Genomic DNA, 7,930 nt, shown 5'->3' with positions numbered 1-7,930 from the left:
AAAAAAACAACAGTAAAGGTAATTTTGTAGATGACTACAAAAGATGATATAATTTCATACTTGTTTCCTTTCTTCTCCTTATGATTCAAAAAGCAATTTTCTCAAGATATATGTAGGAAATTGTACTGCTGGACTTATATCATTTAGAAATGTGATACATTTGACAATAATAGCACAAAACAGTTGGGCAGAAAAAAAAGCTATATTGGCATAAACAAATGACAATAATTAGTAGCTTAAATCCACAGGAAATGAAAAGAACAATAAACAGTGAATAAAAGTTGTTACTATAACAAAAATCTATAAATATATATTTGCTTTTATTCTTTTTCAGCCACTTTAAACTAAGTAATTTGTAATAATGAATTCTCAAGAATACAGCAAATACAAACACAATATGTATACATAAAAGTGTGAAGAAGAGAAAGAGCAACAGGGATAAAATTGTAACATTTCATTGTAACTGTCAGTATACAAGGGGCGGAGAACCCCAAAACCTGACATTTATTAATAAGAAATTGTTTATTTATTCTCACATGTTTAGACTTACACATACTACAAAGCACTTTCATGTACCTACAAAGTAACCTCTGTTTAATGCAATACATCCATCAAGACACTTTCTCCACTGCTCAAAACAGTTTTTGAACTCATCGATTTTGAAACCTTTTAGTGCTTCTGCTGTTTTTTTGGTTTCACCTCTTCCACATCAGCAAAATGATTCTCTTTGAGAACTTTTTTTCATTGGGGAAACAAAAAAACCCACCTGGGCTAGACTGGGTAAATAGGGAGGGTGGGGCATGGCCGTCAGAATATTTAGTGAAAAATTGCTAAACACTCAGCATGCTGTGGGCAGATGTGCTTGTAAATCACCTATCATGAAATGAGTGTATGTGTAGAAAGAATCTTCAAAAAAAAAAGCTAACTGAAGCCAAGCACAGTCTTTCACAACAAACCTACCTAGTACAGTGCTTTCAATGAGTTCCTAGAACACTTACATAGCAAAAAAAGCATGTACTATAAGGGACCCACTATCCAAAAAAAAAAAATCACAAGTTGTTTGAGTCCCCCCTTTTAAAACTGGCATGTATTAAGTTAAGGTGTATGTTATAATCCCCAGTATAATAACTTAAAAATAAGAAACTCAAAAAAGTAACTTAAATTAGTAATTGAATTTAAAGGCTAGACTAGAAATATTTAATGCAGAAGGATGCAAGAAAAGATAAATAGAACAATTAAAATGTATGAGATATATCAAAAACAAAAAGATAAACATAAGTTGTAAAGTATATCAATGACAACATATAGATTAAGTAATCCAATCAAAAGGCAAAGATTGTGAGGCTGAATAAAGATATAGTCTTTCCACAGGAGATATATTTAAGATATATTTAAGAATCAATTATACATTAAGAAAGCACTATAAAAATAACATAAGAAGAACTGGAAAGGCTAATAGGAAACACAGCATTTAAAGCAAAAATATTACTAGAAAGATAGTTCATAATGATTACAGGGTCAATCCACCCAGAATATATAACAGTCACCAACATATATGTTCTTAATAACAAAGCTCCAAAGTGCATAAAATAAAAACAAATAATTTAAGTAAAAATTAGACATTTCAACAGTAATGCAATCATATATAACTTAATAATGGTGAGAAGTTCTAAAAATGTGTCATTAGGCAATTTTGTCTTTATGCAAACATTGTAGGGTGTACTTACACAAACCAATTTTGTTTTTATGTAAATATCATAGAGAATACTTATACAAACCTAGACGGTATAGCTAGTTTCTTCCTGGTTACAAACCTGTACAACAAGTTGCTGTATGGAATACTGTAGGCAATTGTAACACAAAGGTATTTGTGCATTTAACTGTATCTGAACATAGAAAAGATACAGTAAAAGTTTGGTATAACCTTCTGAGACCACCATTGTATGTGCACTCCATCACTAACCAGTATGCCATTATGTGACACACGATCGTAATTACAGACTTCCATACCTCCTTTTCAATAATGGATAAAACAAGTAGGAATATTGGCAAGATAACAGAAGACTTAAACAAAATTACAAAATATATAACTTTCTAACAACTATAAAGTACTCTCCCTAAGAAAAGGCGATACATACTTTTCTTAAATATAATTAATGCATATTTTAATGAAAATATTCTTGGTCTTTTCCTAAAAGATTTACATGCATTATCTCTTTGAAACTTCACAAATTGTGATATAGTCATTAATCTTTTTTGCATAAAAAGCCTGTGAAGCAAATATATTGTCTCCCAGTGAAAGAGAGAAGGAAGAAACTGGATAGACAGACAAATTAGGGTGGTCCTGGGTAGAAACTTCCACTTCAAGCCCCACAGACCAGAGTGAGAACAGCTATTCCCTTGACTGCGGACTTCCCTTTTTGTCCACTTCTTTCTGATTGGTGCATTTTTTGAGCCTGCGCTGCCAACCAATCAGCGCACTCTCAGGATTATATAACATAACACCCCCCCCTCCCCACACACACACCCTGGCTGCATTCCTGGGATCTCACTTTGGGTCCTCTCATGCTGCTGAGAGCCTTGCTATCTTCTAATAAAATCCAACTTGCTGACTCCCTTGGTCATAAATCAAGAAACCAAGAACCTGGGGAACTGGAATGGCTGCAAATACTGCTCTAGGGCTCATGCTTTCCAGCCTACTGAACTGACAAAGCTGTAACACTTCTTGAGGATCAGTCAAACCAAGAGAGCTGTGAACACTCCTTTGGGACTTAGTTCCCTGGGCTGTCAAGCTGAGAGAGCAGTAACATTCCTTGGGCTCCATGGCCAATCGTAGGTGTCTCCAAGTTCTCTGTGCTCCCCTCTTGGATGCCATTGTGTCCTCTGCCACCTCGTGGATCTCAACCTCGCAATGCTTTTTCAGTAACTTCAAAGTAGGAACCCTGATCCTGCCAAACTAGAAAAAGCTGTATCACCATTATGAAAAGATTGTAATAGTTTTATTGTTATGATTTTATTTTAATATAGGAAATAATAATAAGGTGAATTAATGTCGATAATACTGATGATTCTGTTTATGTAAAATTTTAACATTAAAATTACTTTTGGTATTTTTTAAACATTACAATATTATTTAGTAGTAGATATCATCCCCATTTTTTAAATGAAGAACATGAGACAAAGTTATTTAACAATCTTCAAGCCCCATACTTTAAAATACTTGAGCTGAAATTAGTATCAAAATCTTCTGACTTAAAAGTACTGCTCCTTTCATTTTTTTTCATGATGACTGTTTTCCAAGTAGTAACCTTTGGAAAATTATATAATGAACATACTTTGTTTTACATAAAGCAAAATTCACATATCTAAGTATACCATGAGTTGATCTGTATGCATATTTAATTTCATGAAACAGTAAGATGACTTTTCAAAATGCTGTGCAAATTTATACTTTCTAGCAATGTATAATATATTCCACCCCGCTTCATTTTGGTCAACATTTTCTTGTTGTCAGTTTTTGTTTGTTTGTTTTGTTTTTTAAATTTCATGGTTTTAACAGGAATAAAATAATTTTTATTGTAGTTTTAATTTGCATTTCTTTAATAGTTAATGATATTTGATTTATATAACTTTTTTGGTGAAGTGTTTGTTCAAGTTGTTGGCCTTTTTTTTTTTGGCCTGATAGTAAATGAATTGTTATATTCTGAATTCAATTCAATTGTTGCATACATATATTGTCAAAATTTTTTCTCTCCCTTTAGGGCTTGGCTTTATTTGAATCTCTCTGTCTTCGTCTTACCCTCTCTGTGTCTCCGTCTCTCTCTCTCTCACTAATATTGTTTTTCAAATAAGTCTTTTATTTCAGTAAAGTCCAAACATTTAAAAAATTGTTTGTTTCCTCATAAGAAATCTGTGCTTATCAAAAAATCACATATTTTTTTTCAGGAATTTTTGGAATTCTAGATTTCAAGGTCAAATGTTTGTTCCAAAACAAACATTAATTTTATGTATGCTATGAGGTAAGTTTCAAGTTTTATTATCTTTTTATTATTGACATTCAATTACTTCGAGACAATTTATTATAAATGTGCTCGTTTCTATATTGAATTGCTTTGATACCTTTGTCAAAAATAAACTGGTTATATGTATAGATATATCCTAGCTCTCCTTTTGTTCCTTTGGCATATTTACCCTTCCTATCACCAGTATTCTATGTTCTTAATAATTATACTTCTGTAGTAAGTCTTGAAATCAAATAATGGTATCCTCTAAATTTTTCCATTTAAAAATTTTCTTAAAAGATTATTTTGGCTATTTTTGTTCCTTTGTATTTTCTGAATAAATTTAGAAACAACTTGTCAATCTCAAAACAAGCCCTATAAAAAATGTTGGAATTCTTTGTTGACAGGATATAATCTATAGATTAATGGAGACAAGCAACATTTTAATAATTTTGAATCTTCTAATCCATGATTCTATAACTCAATTTATAAAAGTCATCTTTATTTGCATTCTGAATGTTTTGTGCTTTTTAGCATAGACTCTATCAATAATCTATCTAAAAGTATCATTTGTATTTTATGGGTTTTGATGCTTTTGTAAAGTACATTGGGTTTGACTATGATGTGTTTAAGTACTGTTTTTCTTTATATTGTGCCTCTCTGAAGTTTTTGAATGTGCACAATAACACCAATCAAGCAAACTGAATTACTTTTTAGCCATTTGAAAAAGAGGTTTTACTTCTCTTTTTTGACAAATTGTGTCCTAACCAATAGTTAGGTGGCTTAAATATTGTAAGCTTATCTTTTTAATCTAATCTTTTATACTTTCTAATTTTCAGCTTCCTGAAGGGTGCAGGAAGCGACCAGAGTGGCGGATCCCAAAATGGTGCCGAGCATGGTGAGGACACACCAGACAACAAAGGCCCCAGGTCCCGGCTTCTGTGTGCACAATTCCCCGCGCGCGGGAGGTTCAAACCTGCAAGCCTCCAATCCTTAGCCAGCTTTGTTATGCGTCCAATAGGACTATAACATGGCATCGGCCCCACCCTACTCCCATGCAGCTCCTCCAATAGAAACATAGCACAGCCCCTTCCGGCCCCTGTCAGGCTAATAAATGCAGCCCACTCCCTGCAACTCTCTCTCTCTTTTTTTCCTCCATTACAGATCCTCTCTGTAACAGCCCCTTTAATAAATCTCTTGGTCCTGGCCGGCGTGGAGTCATTACTGGCACCGAAATTCTTTCACTCCCTTAATTTGTATTAATTTTATTTCAGTTTTACTCACTATGTTCCTATAGTGTCCTATTTGCTGCTAACACCATTCAGTAATTGTTTCATCAAACTTTACAATTCTAGATTTTTCATTCAGTTCATTTTTTGCTATTTGTCTACTGTTATAGCATTATCAATCCTTATTTGTCTTACTATATTGAATATATTTACAATAGCTCTTTTATAGTCTGCGAACTCCTATACCCAGATTGGTTTCTGCTACAGTTAATTGCTTTTCCCCCTAACTGCTTATATTTTCCTGCTTTTTTGTATTTCTATTTTTTGTTGTTGTTGTTGTTATTTGTCTCTCCTTAACATCGTATTGAGAGTCAGAGCTAGATTTCATTCTTTAAATAGTTGACTTATGTTCTGGCAGGCAGTTAAATTATTTACAACTCTCTTGAGCCTATTAGATTTGCTTCATAGTTTGGTTGAGTAAATTCATTTTCTTTTCCTCTTAGTTCTTCTATATGGTTTTTAATGTAGGGTGTGGTCCTTATGTCTAAAGTATGACTTTTCTGTGATCTCAATCCGATTTTCATTAAGGTTTGAGTGTCCAGTGAAATCTCTAAACTTTGGCTGGGCTAGAATCCTTATGATTCCCAGTGTAGTGTGAATTCTGAATACTCTACTTGAACTTCAATTCTCTGCACTGTAGCTAAGAAACTGCTCTCAGGCAATAATCAGAGGCTAATTTGTGCTTTAGCTTTTTTTATGTCTTTCAATGATCACATTCTGTGCTGCCTGTTGTAGAATACTGAAAAAACCTTTATCTCCTATATTTTATAGTTTGACCAGTTTGTGGATTCCATCATAGCTGAACACAAAAATGCTAGCATAGTATATTAGAAAAAATACATATTAGTTACTTAAAAAAATTAAAAAATATATATGTATTGGTTTACTTTTTATCTTTTTTCAGCATGACAATGTGATATTTGATTATGTGCTTATCTAAACTTTTTGGTTTAAACTTCTAAAGTTTATTTGTATTAAAAATACAATTTTATACCAATATTATCATTTCCACAACTACAATGTACCAAAAAGTTGTTGATTTATATGTAGCATCTTGAATCATTTCTGTAACTTTACTCGAGAAAAGCAATAATTTTACAATTGTTTCTTAGCTTTGGATTATGGACTAGTTTTGTGATCTATTGTTAAATATGGCACAAGAAAACATTAATCATTGTGATAAAAGCTTGTGTTACATAAAGCAATGAGTCTGCATATGGCTAATTACATGAATGCCACTACATTTAGCAATTCTTTTTAAGACATAAAAACTATTTTTATAATGTTTAATAATTTCTTCCTACTTTTAAGTGTTTAAAGACTAGTTAATTAGCAGTGATATTTCTTAATTTGAATTTATTGTTTTGTTAGCCAGAATATTTACATTTTTCTGGACAACTGTGTATATAAAAACTTTTGTCCCCAAAGTTTTAGGAAGTTAAGGACATTTTAAATTTTGTGCTGTAACATAAAAGTTAAAAGTTATTGCTAATAGCTCTAAACCAACACAAACTATGAATATGACTGAGTGCCTAATTGCTAATCAAAATCTTTTTGGCCTTTTTTTGTGAACACACAGATGTTTTTCAGTTATCTTTGCAATGGCTATATTGCAAGGCCAACTGAACTAGCCACATTAATGTGTTTTCATCAAAGAAATTTGAGCAGAAGTTATATTTTGTATTTTAAGAAGGAGCCTGTCATGTAGAGCTATGCTTTCTTCATGCTCTATTACTATTTCTGTGGGAAATGGGTACACAAACGAGCTAGGCTGAAAGATATGAGCAAATTCATCTCTCTGTTGTACAAGGTAGGTTCAAGGCACTCATCATTGTCCTGAAAATATAGATCATCTCTGGAATAGTCAATCTTTTATTTTATAAAAGCATTCATTTTCATCGTTTTCACATTTGTAGTCTGAAGCAATCTTTTTAGATATAGAGCATTTAAGTGGGAGAAAAAATCCTGAACTATTTTAGGGGCTCTTTCTCAAGGGAACAGTTCTTTTATATTTGAATTTGTCATAAAAGGAGAATCTCTAATATTAAAATAAGTAGTTTTTTATTTAAAAATACTACTCTTGTTCTTAGGAAAACACTCAGTACACTTTCTAGAAACTTCAGAAAAGTTGTAAAAGTAGATATACTTACAATGTCAATCAAATTCTAATGTATGATTTTAGTATTTAGTGGCATATGTATATTTTAATATAAAAGAAAGCAATATAATAGGTATAATAATGTTTATCTAACAAAAAGAAGCTACTTGAATAGAACATGCAAGAAAAATCAGTGAAGAGGTATGAATTACAAATGCCAACTTACAATAGAATAGTCTTCCTGTTACAAATAAATATTAAGTAATTTTTTTTTACTTAATCCCAAATCTCTCCTCAAATTACTGGAGTTAATTGTTTTAATATTAAAATATGTTGAAACATTTGATCTGGGAAATATTTTCCTGCAAGGAAACTATGATGGTGAATAAATAATTTTAGTACTTCTGTTTGCTTGCAGTGCTGACTGAAAAAATAAGAAAAATCGGAATATCTCTACATAACTTTATTTGTCATCTGCTGTACATGTTTTTAACATGAACCTATGAGAGAGAAGTTATTAATTAGGATGAGGTAATTGGTAT

This window comes from Carlito syrichta, unplaced genomic scaffold (genome assembly GCF_000164805.1).
Source record: "Carlito syrichta isolate Samal-C Ts95f unplaced genomic scaffold, Tarsius_syrichta-2.0.1 Scaffold316281, whole genome shotgun sequence".
NCBI lineage: Eukaryota > Metazoa > Chordata > Mammalia > Primates > Tarsiidae > Carlito > Carlito syrichta.
The sequence above is the reverse complement of the archived record's forward strand: the minus strand, read 5'-3'. Positions refer to the sequence as shown.